This window comes from Ambystoma mexicanum, chromosome 2q (genome assembly GCF_040938575.1).
Source record: "Ambystoma mexicanum isolate Mex_15411 chromosome 2q, UKY_AmexF1_1, whole genome shotgun sequence".
NCBI lineage: Eukaryota > Metazoa > Chordata > Amphibia > Caudata > Ambystomatidae > Ambystoma > Ambystoma mexicanum.
Genome location: NC_090924.1, coordinates 972871630 through 972887368, shown reverse-complemented (window position 1 = coordinate 972887368; position 15739 = coordinate 972871630).

Below are 15739 nucleotides of genomic sequence, written 5' to 3'. Positions count from 1 at the left end.
TAATTGCTAATAACTTTTGACTCATGTGACAGATATGGATGAAATTCCGAAGACAATTAATCACGTGCAGGTCCCCCTGCCCACCCAGACTGCAAAGTTTGGAAAAGATTTGTTAGAAAATAAAAAATGTGCAGCCTACTTCCCATTCATTTTCTCATAGACAAAGAAGGTACATTTTTGCCAGACCGCACAGTCCAAACCACTGGACGGAATTGAAACTGGTCCCAAACAACTTGGGCATGAACTGTCCTTTTGGTGGTTTGGGGTTATTCCGTCCAGTAGTTTTTAAAATATTTGATGGAGAAGGGGGTGCAGGGACGTTAAGGTGAGAACTTAGCACAACGAAAACCCTGAAATTCAGCTAAAACCTCCTTAATGTCTGGCCTCCTGTTGTGCACCATATGACCACAACGATGACATCACAGGTGACATTCCTGATGACATCACTGGTAACATCACTAATTACATCATCTATGATATCACAGATGGAATCTCTGATTCGATTACAAGCCCAAGCCAAACCGAAGGTCAAGGCTAGTGGTCTGGTAGTGTTCTAAAATATGGAGTGGGCATGTCGGAACGCCATGGCCAGTGGTACAGAAAAAATCGATGGAATAACAAAACCCTTGAAATTCAATGAAACACTTGAGTTAATTATCAGTTAAGGTAAGAAACTTACCGCAACAAAACCCCTGAAATCCAACTCATTGGTTAACTCTGGACCGGGTTAACTCAGCGCTTTCCTATTGCAAAGCCCAAGAGGACATATTTATTAGAAGGGAAGGGATTCACAATGACATAGAAAATGTCATTATGGGGGATATACTATTATAGGGTGTTCAATAGGAATGCGTGGAGTTAAGCCGGCCCTGAGTTCCTCGATGCGTTTAATTTCAGGGGTTTTGTTGCAGTATGTTTCTTACCTTAACTGATCATTATCTGAAGTTTCTTAATTGAATATAGATGTGCATAAGTTCTGTCAATCTATTATTTTTTTATTTATTCTATTTGATATTGTATAGAGTAATAATGATGTAGTTCTAAGTTATAGTGTAATAATGATGCAGTTTTAAGGTTTGAAAAAATTGATATGAATTGTTGATGTAAAATGTTTTTATTGTTTTATAAAAAGCCATATTGGCTGTAATATAATAACAATAAAAAAAGACTTAATTTTGCCAACAACCTTTTTCTCAAACCTAAAGCATTCTGTAAATATGTATTTTATGCCCAAGATATTACTTTATCAGCTAGCATAAGAAAAAAACAGGTTTATTTTGCCTGAAACCTCTATTTCCCAAAACTATTATTAACTTTCTACTCCTGAATTTAGAATGACAGGACAAAAAAATGAAAATTACCAATTTTTTCTATGTCGATAGGGCGGCAACAATAATTGTTTAATTTATGATTCTTCCGTCTCCTCATTACCAGAATGATTGGGAGGATATTGAATCTCAGTTGTGTCAAATAGAATTGCTCAGAATAAGACAAACACCTACCAACAGTTCAATATGGACTTTTTGGTCTACACATGAATGAAGTAATAGGCGTTTCACTAATGCCTTACTCTGATTAGTTATCCTTCTAGGTTCATTAAAAAAGGAAAGTGCATAATCGATGAAAGTTTCTTCTCGACATACTAAAGCTAATTAAAACTATCCTTGCCTGCACATAAAATAAGGACTTCAATGATACTCCTGCCCAAGGTTGCATCTGTAACTGGATTGGAACTATGGCCCCCCTGTCTTCTAGCCAGTGAAGACCCAGCTCAACGTGTACGGAAAATATTTGAGTACTTTCATGGAGTGTCAATCATTTTCAACACAATTTATTTTCAGTAATGTTTAACTTATTTACTGATTCGTCACCCCATATGTATCCTCCAAATATTGCAAGAGAGACCACCTTGGCCATATATAGCTTAATTATCACCCTTGTCGGTTGCACCTTTAGTTTCTACTCAAAGCGAAAAATGCCTCCATGGTTTGTCACAATAATATCCAAGCAACTTTTTTATTTCCAATAACCATAACTGCCGATTTCTTTGTATTACTGTGTAGTTGTCCATCTTGCATGAATAAAAGGTATCAATTAATTTATTTTTTAAGAGCTCTGTTATTCATGCCATAACGACCACATCGGCCGCATTTGACAAAAGTGGAAACCTTCTAATACCGATACGAGGTACATTGTAAAGGAACATCACTTGACGCATTATTTTTGACACTGCTAATGCCAACCATGGACCACATTACATGCATTTGTCACTGGTGGAAGTGCAGTTTTTCACAGTATCAGCAGTATGGCAAATATTTTTCTGGTGTATGAACATATTCCTTCACTGCATTTGTACACCTAGGCAATCTTGCTATATTGCTAATATAGCATGGATTAGCATTAGCATTATGACAAGCATTGCCCAGGTGCAATAATGAACTGAAAGCATATTTCTTTGCACATGGGCAATATTAGCTCATGTGCTGATACCGTGCACACTTGCACTCCCAGTGGTGCACTGCAAAGTTTCTTTATTGAGGGTCAGCGGGCCACGTTGTAGAAATATTAAACTTTTATAATTAGAGCAGAAATTGCCCAAGTGCCACAAAAGTTCATATAACTCATGCTTGCACTTGAGCAACACTAACATCACGGAACGAGCAGCTTTGTCAATATTAGCAAAACGGCACCATCTATACACTTGGTTCTGTACCACCCTGTGAAAGGCTACAACACTTACTTTACCCCAGGCAGCGACTGCATACACCCAACTTTATTTTTGGTTAACGGAAATTGGTAGCTGGTGTAACCTGCCACAGCCATGTGCACAACCCCAACTTCACTCCTGGGATTTAGTAATAAACCCAGGGGGAGCACTGGTAGGAAGCTTTCACAAAAATGTCCTAACTTTAATAGCTATATAGGTTTCTTTTAATGAGCTATTATAGTCTGAAAAGCAATCATTTTCCAATCCCTATACGTATTTCCCTTTTTCAGTGACAAAATGTCTGAAATGGTGCCCCAACATATTGTCAGTTCTATCTACTGGCTCGTGAAAGGGTAACATAAGCAGAGAAAGCGTGTGCTTTCTCTTTAAAGAAAACCATCCCTAAAAGGTAGCATAACGTGCATCTTTCCACTTGAGCTGCTGCAAGGTACCTCAAGCTCACAATCAATAAAGCCAAGGCAATTTCTTTAGCATGCCATCAAGAAGAGATTATGTAGGGGGATAAGGATTGCCTCAGTGGCTAATGACCTTGCAAAGTTCAAATGAGGCAATATATAGTAAAACAATTGCAATCAATACTTTCACTCCTCGCATTTTTAGTGGAAACTAAATGAAATGGAACAGTGTTGATTTTAACAGGTTCGCTCTAACTTCAGTTCGGCGGCAAGCAAGGTCAGTTTTACCTTCATGGAAAGAAAAGCACAGTATGAAATAGTCAGCTATACTGGGGGAACCACATGCACAATGGGCCATTATTAGACGGCAGCTAGCGAAGATGAATGATATATAGAGCGCATGTGTCATCTCCCGGTGCCGTTGAATGTTCTTTATAGATACTGTTTAACCTTGCAAATTCTGTTCTGCGATAATCCCTCTTTTGAGAATACAATTACACATTTGACATTGGCGAGCAGATGAAATATATACTCTCTGCAAAATATGAATCTTTAGCTGTACGTTCAAAAAGATGACAATTTGACTATTGTATTGCTTGTCTCCTAAAGCCAAGGGCTCTATAGCATTCAGCTGAAATATATATAACACTGTCATTCGACTAACATTTCTTGCAAACGAGAATCACCTGACAAAAGGGACAGATATCTCTATTTGTTGTTCCTATGGAACAAAAAGGGCACGAAAAGTGCAACAAACGGCTACACGGTGGTACCAGAGACATTACAAAATGCACACAGAATCAATAACTAGAGATTAATGTGAGTGTTGTATTTCTTGCTCCCTAAAGCTAGTAGCAACTCTTTCACATTCATATGTATATTCACTGAACAACTTCAGTTAAAGTATTGTACAGTGCTGTGGATGGAAGCATGCGCCTGGTGATGTAAGAGAGAATGTTGTGGTATGAGTGCGAGAATGTTGCTGTATGAGTGGAAGAATGTTCGGTGTAAAGTTTACGTGCTCAGGCAGTTGGAGAGACCCTGCCTGGAGGATGGGAGCCAGTGGTTCATACTGAGTCATCTTAATGTAACTTAATGTAACTTGAATAAAGTAACTGCTGGCAACTTACTTGAAGAGCCTGAGGATCCAGCTTTATTTCACTGCGACGAGCTGGTGTCTATGTGAGCCCTGGAGACGAGCCTACGCGGAAGCGTCAAGTCTACTGCAGGGGTGCAGAAAAGAAGGACGAGGAACCACTGCCCTTAAAAGGAAGTCCCATCACCTAGGGTGGAGAAGAAGGGGTGCTGTGTACTGTCCCGCCTGGTAAGAAGAAGGGCACATACAGAAGACCCAGGGTGAAGACAGAGTGAGAAGGGTGTTGTGTCCCAGTAGAAAACCCAGGGGAAAGGAAGGACTGTTCTATTGATCCACACGCTGTATAATTTGCATATGTCCCCACTGCAGAAGTTAACAAGATCCAAGAAGGAGAGAAGTAGAGGGTATCAGGTGCCTGCCGACAAGGTTGAAGGAGTGCTGCCCAAGGCAATAAAGTAGGAGGGATGGAGGCAAATCAATACAGAGTGTTGTGTGGCATTGCCCGGTAAACCTGGGCAAATGAGAAATGAACTGGGCACAAGCATAGAAAACTCCCAGGCAAGAGTGCAAGAGTGTACCCAGTGCCTATGTCCCCAGGGCCGTATCTTCTCTGTTCTAGGGATAACGGCATTGCCTTGTTGTGAGTGACGCTTGCCTGGAGCGCAGAGAGTGCTGTAGAGCAGAAGCGGCGGTTGGTGTTTCCGAGCTCCGCCATGCTCTGTGATTAAAACACGAATGATGAGGTAGCATTGTCTACCACTGGTGATGGGGAAAGATGGAATGCCAGGGTTCTAATACTTTGAGGAGACATCATGGATGTTGAACAAAAGTAGTAACATAAATAATGCTGCATAGGAAGTGCTGTTGTTGTGATGTAGGTGTAAAGTAAAGAACCCGGCTCCAGCACGGGGGAGGCGTGCCATGCTTCGACGCAACGAAGAAGGGGATTAGTAAAGAACACACGGCCAGCTGGGTCATGGATGTTCGGGTGCATGAGCGATTTGGTTTCTATCAAAGTGAAACGCTTTGAAAATGTCCACGATATGCAAAGTGCAAAGAATGTGACTGCAACATGACAGGCTAACAAGATGAGGATCAGAAGTATAATGAACTGAGTTAGTGGTTTGCATAGAGTGAAGAGCTGGCAAAGATATAGGGCCTCATTACACGGATGGCGGAGAACCATGACGCTATTAGCTATTAGCGCCATGGTTCATGCCGGTAAAATACCGGCACCGCCTTGGCAGAAAGGGGAATTACCGCCCCATTCCAAGGTTGGCGGGGCGGTAATTCCCCCTTCCACCATTGCCCTTCCCCATTCCCATTTTTGCCCCATAGGGCTCAATGGGAATGGGGAAGGCGCTAATTACGGTACGGCAAATTGCAGTACCGTAATTAGCTCCCTGGGTCCCTTTGCGGGTTGGTTTTTAACGCCTGCAAAAAGTAGGCGTTAAATCCCCCAACCCGCAAAGGGACCTCGTAGTAAGGCGGTAAGGATTTACCGGTACCAGTATTTTACCGGTACCAGTAAATCCTTACCGCCATCTGTGTAATGAGGCCCATAGGCTTTTTAATCAGCGTCGCAGGGAAGCTGCAGTATGAATTAGCAAGGGCTAAAAGGGCTAACTGAAATGCCCAGCGCCAACAAGTTCAGAGATATGTCTGCGCTTTCTGAGAGTGCTTCTCTATATTTTGTCAATCCAAGGCAAAATGTCTTATGAGACAGAAAGTGAAGAACAAAGGTATTGTACATGACACCGTGCGAGTGAATAACGGTGGCATGACTTGGTTATAGTTGATTGAGTAAGTATGGGAGACTAATGGGTTGTGTGAGTTTGAGTAATGATTTTGTGTTCAGGAAGACCAGGAGGATTTAAAGTGTTCAAGAACTCAACGGGGTTGTGGACTGCGTCATCACTTTGAACCACTGAGTTCACAGTTTTGTACTACATTTGGACTCCTCTGAATGAATGAATAAGTGTCTTAGGGGCCGATTCATGGAACAAAAGTGCGCCAAAAATCATTGCGCAAGCAGCCACAAGCAGGTGCCAGCAGGCGCAAGCGCAAAAAAACAGGCGCACGCGCACGCGTGCGATTCATGGAAGTCCCTTCGCGTGTTTACCTCGGGATGTGCGCCAAACCCATGCATGGCGCACACGTCACTGCAACATCCCGAAAGGCGTGCGCGACGCGCACAGTGAAAGCGCACAACCTTGGCGCATACACCAGAAAGTGGGCGGAACACGGGGCGTAACGCGCGGAATGGGGAACAACGCGCGAAAATAAGGGCGTAACTGGGGATGTACTGCAGGGAAGCAGAAGGAACGCCCACACGCACTCGAACCACAGGTATTCATGGAATCGAATAGGGCAAAGCCACGCACAGCCAAAGACACACACAAGCCGAAACATGTCCCCCACACGAAGGCAGGCAGTAGCGTCCCTGCGCATTACAAAAGTGGCAACATACAGCAATTGGGCCTGTGGGAGCGGGGCACGTGTATTTCGGGGGTGCGCGGGAAGTTACACACGCGATTGAGCGGGGTCGTGTTTTTCGGGGGTGCGCGGGAAGTTACACAAGCGATTGAGCGGGGTACGTGTATTTCGGGGGTGAGCGGGAAGTTATACATGCGATTGAGCGGGGTACGTGTATTTCGGGGGTGCGCGGGAAGTTACACACGCGATTGAGCGGGGTACGTGTATTTCGGGGGTGCGCGGGAAGTTCCACACGCGAATGTCCAGGCTACGCCAGCAGGCCCCCACTCATGTCCAACTCATGTCCCCCCACCCCCAGCATTGTGGGGCACCTGCCAGCAGGCCCCCACCCATGTCCAACTCATGTTCCCCAGCCAACATGTCATCACAATCTAGATCCCTGTTCCCTATGGTTAGCCTCCAAATGCAAAACACCCACCCGAGTATTGCATCCACCCACTCATAATTGGCAATTACATGACAGAACACCAATTGCAAGTTCCGAAACAAACACATTTCCCTCACATACACCCAATGGCTGTCAGTGAATCTCAAAACCCATATCATGATATGCATGAAACCAATGAGATGATACTACACATTGAAGGTTGATAAAAACATATGTATTAGAGGAAACATAAATAGAATCAAAAATAAAGAAACAGAAATGGGAATGTACAAAAATGAAAAGAAGCATGTCCGTGAAAAAAAGCAAAACCAAAAATCAAAATCCAAAGTAATGGTGTCCAAAGTCACTGTCCATAAAACAAAATCCAATGGGAAATAAAAAAGAAAGCCATTGCTCCATGGTTAAAATGTAAAAGAAAAATACAATCCAACAGTGAACTATGTACATACGAACAACCCAGGGTCCATTATCCCAACAAAAGAAAGGAAACCTATCTAACTACACTAACTAATAAAATAAACTATATACAAAAATGTGGCCAATGTCCGAAAGGTCCAAAATAAATTAAAAAAAAAATGAAACCTAACACTACCTACATAACTATGTACAAGGGAAGCGGGCTAGTTTGACGGCTCACTTTTGGATGTCCCGGGCCAGGGCATCATCGAACTCCTGCTCAATGTCCCGGAGGCGGTCCTCCTCCATGGCCCCGAGGGTCCGCAAGGCCGACGACGTGTCCACCTCCAAACCCCTGCGGATTGCCTCGAGGCACTCGGCCCGCCTCAGGGCCCTCCGCATGGAGTTCTCCGCCCTGACCATTGTGAGCCGTGCCTCTTCCGCCCGCTGCCGCTCCGCATCTATGGCGTGGCCCAACCGCTGCCACACGGAAGAGACTCTCTGTCCTGGGTCCTCCTGCACTCCGGCCGATGCCTGCCCCTCCGATGTTGAAGGCCCCGAGCCTTCATGGCTCCCACCACGTTGCTGCTGCTGCTGCTGTGCCTCTGCCCGTGCACTGCCTCCTGCTGCCTGCACATCCTCCGCCGGCTGGGGTGCAGTCGTTGATGTGGCCACCCCTGCTGGACGTCCGACTCCCGACTGTGGCATGGATGCCTCCTCCACCAGCCTGGCCGCACCGTCAGAGGCAGCTCCACAGGGCACCCAGGTGACTGATGGGTGGGAAGATGGCACGGAGGACGACTGGCGTGTAGGGGGTTCAGTTGAGGAGGGGGTCGTAGCAAGCCCCATCATACGGAGGAATCCGGCCTGGGTGACCTGTCCCAGCAGGCTGACGCGGTCAATGAGCCATTCGAGATGACGTGCAGTCTCCTCATGAAAAGACTGCAGGTCACCTCGCATGGCCCGTTGACGCAGCGCCACACCACTCAGAACAGGTTCAACCCGGACCCGGATAGCCACGTCCGCAGGCAGAGAAAGGCCAGTTGTCGTGAGCTCATCCCCTGCCTGAAAACGGGTCTGGACGTAGGCATCCCTGCTGGTGCAAGATGATGCAGGGACAGGATCAGGGACAGGATTGCACACAGGCACCTCCGCGGTGGCCTGTGCTGCCTCCTGTCCCTGGTCCTGCACTGCACCACTAGCACCAGTGGGATCCCCACCTCCAGACCCCGTCTCTGTTGCTTGCACGGCCTCCTCCTCCACCAAACCCCCCACCAACCTGGATGACTCCGTGCCATCTTCCCCCGTTGGGCCCTGTGGGGTCCCAGCTGCCCCTTCTGCTGCCGAGGAGTCCAACTCCAACCTCTGCCTCTTGGACCTCCCCCCGGCAGCTGCGGCCTGGGACGTGGCACCGGACTCCTCACTCCCCGACGAGATGACAACATGGGAGGGGAGCCGGGCCTTGCGTCTCCGGCTGGCGGTGGGATCCCCGCCGCTGTGCTCCACAGCACCTTCTCCGCCCTCTTCATCTGTTGACGCTGCAGACAGGGAGAAATAAAACACAGGCATCAGGGCACTGTACAATGGACACATACACACATGACAGTTGTACATGAGTGGCATTGGCAAACCTCAGACATGGCATCACAATCCCCAACACACATGTCATTCCAACTCGCACACATGAGCCATACCACAGCCATATCGCAACTGCCAGCACCATCCATACACATACAACAGCATGAGTAGGCAAAGGTGAGCCAGACATCACATGCAACACAGGAAGTGCACCACACATGTACACACACCACCACACTTGCATGCATGTGTACACCTCTGCCAAGTGTCGCAGAGTTCAGATGGGCATCCATGTCACATCTGCCGATCAGGCTTCCACATACCGCTGTCACATGCATGCATGTAGCATCACTGTTGCACCCTTGTCAAATACACACACATGCACATGTACACAGTGCTGGCATCACGGACATGTCTACTTACATACACATTCATCCAAACATGTGTGCCCACACAACTGCATTTGGCATGCAAGCCTACACACACAAGCACCATCCATGTCTCACACATGACAGCCCTCGCATGTGTTAGCCCCACGGCCCTGTACACCCCCACTCATACTCGACCCCATACAAACAGATGTGCAACCTGCACACTACTGAAAAATCACCACACGCACAGCTCACAATCAGGATGCATGTACACTTACCGCTCGACTCCAGACGGGTCTGCCTCTCAAGGACCTGGACGTGGAGCACTGGGGATATGCGTTCCAGGACCCTCATCTGTTCTTCCGACAAGTGGCCCCGGCGGCCCTTGGCATCCGCTGCCTTCAAGAGGCGCCGGCCCTTGTTCAGGGTCCTGGACCTGAAGTCCTCCCAGCGCTTCTTGACATGTTGGAAGTCGCGGACTGCCACCCCCTCCGCGTTGATGGCAGTCACGATGTCAGTCCAGATCCGAGTTCGTCCTTCCTTGTCGGCGCGGGAACTTCCGAAGAGGGCATCATACTGCCCAAGGACTTGCTCCACCAGGACACCAACTTCAGTGGCACTGAAGCTGGTGCCCCTCTGCCTCTCTGGCCGGGGGTTGTCAGTGGTCTCAGATGGTGTTTTCCCCGACATGACAACCCCAGAGGCAGGAGTGGGTGGGCAACTGGGTCCTGGGGCTGGGCTGTGGAGCGATGGAATCCCAGTCGGGAGTCTTCGGTTCCAGCAGGGGTGGTCACAGCAACAGCACCCCTGGCTGATGTGCAGGCAGCAAATGGCAGGGCACGTGGGCAGCAGGCAGTCAGGCAGCAGCAGATGGCAGGTGGGAGCGTGCTCGGGGCTCTGGGGGGCAGTAGTTCGGCCTTCTGGGCAGGAGCGTGGTCTTCCGTGTGCTTACGCGTGGCCAGCTTGATACGGAGTGAATTGGCACGTGAAAATCCTGCACGTTTGCGTGTAATTCGAGGAAAGGCCCTTAGCGCGTATGCACGGCAGCACGCATATGCGATTTCATTGGACAAAAGGCCCTTAGCGCGTGAGCGCGTCTGTGACGTGACGCGCGTGGGTGTTTCCCTCATTGCACGTGATGACAGAACACACGTGGATTTCCACCAATCGCGTGTGAAAGTTCCCGCGCACCCCGGAACACACGTACCCAGGCTAATCGCGTGTGGAACTTCCCGCGCACCCCGAGACACACATACCCAGGCCAATCGCGTGTACGCTCACTTCCCTCCGATCACACGCGATGACACTCGGACGTACAGTTTTACCACGTATCCGAATACGGGAAACCCGCGCACGGCAAAAGACGTGCACAGGCGTCAACGCGTCCGCCACACGAAGGCAGGCGGAAGCGTCCCCGTGCACAGCATAAAAGTGCGCGCAAACAACAAACGCGTATATACAGCTACGATGAATGCCCCATTTGTCGAAGCACTGATCGTGGGACACCGCAGGAGGAGGAGAATAGCCAGGGCACGCATTTTCACACCACGGACAAGCCTTTTTGGGATGCCTGACGACCAGGTCTATGGCAGGTATAGGTTTCCACCCCATATCATCCTAGACCTGTTCAGGGAGTGGGAAGATGACCTTACATCCCCCACCCTTTGCTCCCAAGCATTGATCCCCTTGGAGAAGCTGCTCAATGCCTGCATTTTTTGGCCACTGGGTCATTTCAGCGGACCACTGCCATAGTGGGGGGGGTCTCACAGGCTACGCAGTCACGCTGCCTACACCCGGTAATGGCAATCATGACAGCGCGCCCCTCAGTCCGCAGGCACATATACATGCCCAGAACACCCGCAGAAAGGCAGGCCGTTGTCCTGGATTTTTTTCAGGGTGGCACACTTCCCCAAAGTGCTCGGTGCCATAGATTGCACCCATGTGGCCCTACGTCCACCTATGGCCACTGAGCACATCTACCGAAACCGCAAGCACTGGCATTCCATCAATGTACAGGTGGTATGCGATGCAAAGGGAATCATCACCTCTGTATATGCAAACTACCCTGGCTCCACCCATGACAGTTTCATATACAGAATGTCCGCCCTGAGCCGGGCCCTGAAAGCTGGGCAGCATGGCGACACATGGCTCCTAGGACAGTACAAATGCCCTTGCACATGCATGCAAGTCACACACAGACAAATATCCAAACACTAATAATCTCAACTATTATCACCTCCCCAGGGGACAGTGCCTACCCTCTGAGCAACCACATGATGACGCCAATCCGGAACCCCACCACACCACCCCAGGTAAGATACAACGCCGCCCATATTGCAACCAGGGGCATAGTGGAGCGCACATTCGGAGTGCTCAAGTCACGTTTCCGCTCCCTTGACCGCTCTGGTGGGCAACTACTCTATGCACCACCAGTAGTGTGCAGGATAATTGTGGCAGCATGTGTCCTGCACAATGTTGCAACACGGCAGGGCGTCCCGGTGGACATGGTGGTGCCCCCACATCCCCAACTAAAGGCACAGGCGCAGTCCATGGGAGGGGACAGGGCACGTGGCGAGGAAGCCCGGACCCAGCTTGTGGCCACATTTTTCACCTAAACTCCCACCCGTGCGGAGTGCACACAGGCCTGGCACATACCAGGTGACAATCGATGATGACAAAGAGACAGTCAACTGTCACAACCCTACCACCCTGAGATAGTTGCCATGGAAGTGCCATATCGTCTGCATCCCTAGCTACTTAAACACAAGCTATCCCGTGTGACCAAAAGGCACACATATGACATATGACATGATATGGCCTATACACAAGTATTTCAAGGCGCGATGAGGCAGGGAGGGGGGAACAAGGGAAGACAGACAACGGTACTACTAGGCCAGTTGTCATTGAGATCGTGCAAGTGCAGGGGTAGGGGGAAGGGAAAAGTGCAAGTGGAAGGGGGGGGAGTGCAGTACAGGGGAAGTAGACCAAAAAATAAATACATAGGTTGGCTGGTGGCAACTGCAAAGGTAAGTGCAGACAAGTGCTGGGAAGGGTGGGCTGTAGGGATAGAGAGACAGTACCGCAGTGCAGGGGTTGCCAGGGAGGCAGTGCAAGTGGAGAGTGGCTGGTCCAGGGACCGAGGTCGGTGAGAGTGGCCCAGTTGCAGCTCCAGTGCAGTTCCAGTGAAGAATCCTGCAAGTGAGAGGCAGAGAGAAAGCAGAAGCAAAGAGGAAGGTCTTGAGGTGCTTCCAGAACTGGAGATGGTTCCCCTCAAGTTCAAGTGAGGCAGGAAGGCTGTTCCAGAGGGAGGGCCCTGCCGCGGAGAGAGATCTACTCCCAGCTAGTTGCTCTGAGAAGCGGCTGACCCTGACATGCAAGGTGTGCATCACACACACCTGCAAAACAGGCCATGGCCATCACTGTCATGTCACTCAAACCCTCCCAAACCACAACATGACATGGCAAGCAATCCCCATACACCAACACAGTAACGAGAAGGAGCACATTGCCATGTCCTAAATGTACAGTCGCATCAGACAATGATGCCTGACCCAGAATCAGATGAAATGACAGACCAACAAAATCTCCCACCCAAAATAAGTCATTTCCAAATGCATTACAAGAGTCGTAGACGTAACATAACAATGAATGCTTGTCTACATGCACATTGTGCATTGCAAAATAAACACTGCAGCTCATGTGTGCTGTGTCCTACTCCTGCAACCCACTGCTCAGCGCACAGCACAGTGAACAGCCATTGTGTGTGATGCACACCCTAAGCATCACATCTAAGTGACAGACCACATCAAACAGCAAATCAGGCATGTACAGGGTCCATAATCGGTCACAGAACATGTGCTGCAGGGACACAGTGGGCACCAGAAGGCAAACAGTGTACACGTGGATATGCAAGGGTGGGAGTACATGTAGTGCATCAGAGTGCAAGTGTGTGGTTCTGCAAGGACATGCACTCCACATATGCATGTGCACTCAAGTGACCATTAGTGTTCTCCACACATCACATGTGAACATTCACCATGTGTACACCCTAGCATGTCAAACCACAACTATCCCCTCACACCTGAAAGGAAAACACAACACATGAACAGGCATTGATCAGCAGAACACAACATGTACCTAGGATACAATGTCAGAGTTCCCATCACACTGCAGGGCAAGGCAACTATCAACAACAACCCCCCCCTACCTCACAAATGACCATGACCCACTGAACAACTGCACCTGGGTCATGGAGCCTTCAAACCTCAATTCCACCTGGCCACAGGATCACCTTTACCCTTCGTCACCATCTCCCACCTTGTGTGTAAAAAGGTGCCTGCACCCTCATAATCCACACTCATGTCCAAAATCACAAAATCCAAGCCAGAAAAACGAACCAGAACAGCCTCCAGTAGATGACTTGACGTAGCAGTACCTCACAAAGGCCAAGTACTACCACAATGATGCAACAACCAAGGTAGCACAGTAAAACAATGTCACAACAGGATGTGAAACATGTGTGGTACAGGACATAGGATGATGCACCATGAACGGATGTGTACTGTCACAGGTCCCCTGTACAGGCGCGGGAGTGTCACAAAACAACCACCCCCACCATGTCCCGGGTGCCTGCAAGGTCAAACTCACACAGGCCCCTGAGACCCTGGTGGGGAAGGAGGTTCAGGGATATGCAGTCGGGACAGGTGTTGACACACTGGATGACTGGAATGAGTGGCAGCAGAGGGGAGGAGGAATGACACATGAAACTAGGGAATGCACGAAAATGTACTACCTGCATGAACACATACACAATCCAAACAAACTTGGACATCATTGTCATGGCCTTCTGTAGTCCAGGCTCAGGAGTGGTACGAACCAAACACCCCCTCTAGGGTTTTGGAGCCTGCAAGTTCGGGGCTTACACAGGCATCCGCAACCCCAGCGGGGAAAGAGGGTCAGGGAACGTTGCTTGGATAGGTACGGGAAGCAGGAACACCGGGTAGAGGGTACAGGGTTCAAAATTGCATAGGAGTATGGGTGATTAGGGAGAAAAAACATACCAAATTGAACCACACATACATCCAAGAATTAGTACACTCCCCAGCAAGCCTATGCAGAGCAGTTCGAAAGAAAAACAACAAGACACTTAGCTCTGGTTTTGAGTGCTGGCCTCCTGCCTGCGCACTCTCAGGTCCGGTTACAGGAGCACTGCAATGCTGCAAAGAGAGCCACAGTCAACAACCAGTACGTGCCAATTACACAAAAACACTACACCAAACATGCCCCATAGCAACAAACTACTCTACAAACAGACAATCTGGTGTAGATGCTTCGTCCCCATATATAACATTACCCCTGTGATGGGTCATACACAGTCAATGCAGTAAGTCAGCCGCCGGTGGGTGTGTGGCAAATGGAACACCAATGTGTCACAATTCACACAACATGCAATGTTCCCTGGGTAAGCAGACAGACCCATATAGCAAGCCATGACTTCTGAGCAAGTTGCGTACCACCATGGCCGAAACAAAGTTGGCAGTGCATTTATCATAAAGTACATGGAAAATACATGCACTGCACCCGAGTATGTCCCTTGCTGTATGTCCCTGTCAGCTGCCCCTTTCCATGTCTCGGAAGGCTACATGGTTGAAACAAGTGCCTCAATGGACCTTGGTGTACCGGAGGGTATGTGCCACTGCCCCTGCATGTGTCCCAGACAACCCTACTATCAACAGCCATCAGCACACCAACGCATCTGAGCTGCATTGTGTGCTTCAACACCAATATTCGTCTAAGCTCACCCTCAGTGCTGTGACTAAGCCTGCATGTGCAACTCGCCTGGTGCAAGCTTTGCTGTGTCGTGGCCCCCCTGTGCTGCTCACCTTGCCTGGAGTTCCTTGGAACATGTCAGCAGTTCTAGGATGTGGGTCTGCAATCCCTGTGGCTCTGCTTGTGCACACATGTGCATGTGGGCACCAACAAACGTGTCCAGAATTCCGTCGTCCAATGGGCCATGTCTGCTGGCAAAGGTGCTCTGGAGGCTCATCCCCCTGCAGAAAGGGCATGAAACACCTGATTAATGCTTCAAAGTCATCTGTGTGTGTCTCATCAGGCATCTCATTACTTGACCATGTCAGAGAGTCACATCCCAAATCACACCATCAGTCCGTCTTTCACATCCAAAGTGTGGAACACTATCTACAGCATGAATTGCAACAAGCACGTGTACAGTAAAGATATGAAACATACTACACAATGCATAGCAATTAATGTACACATTAATCATGAGAC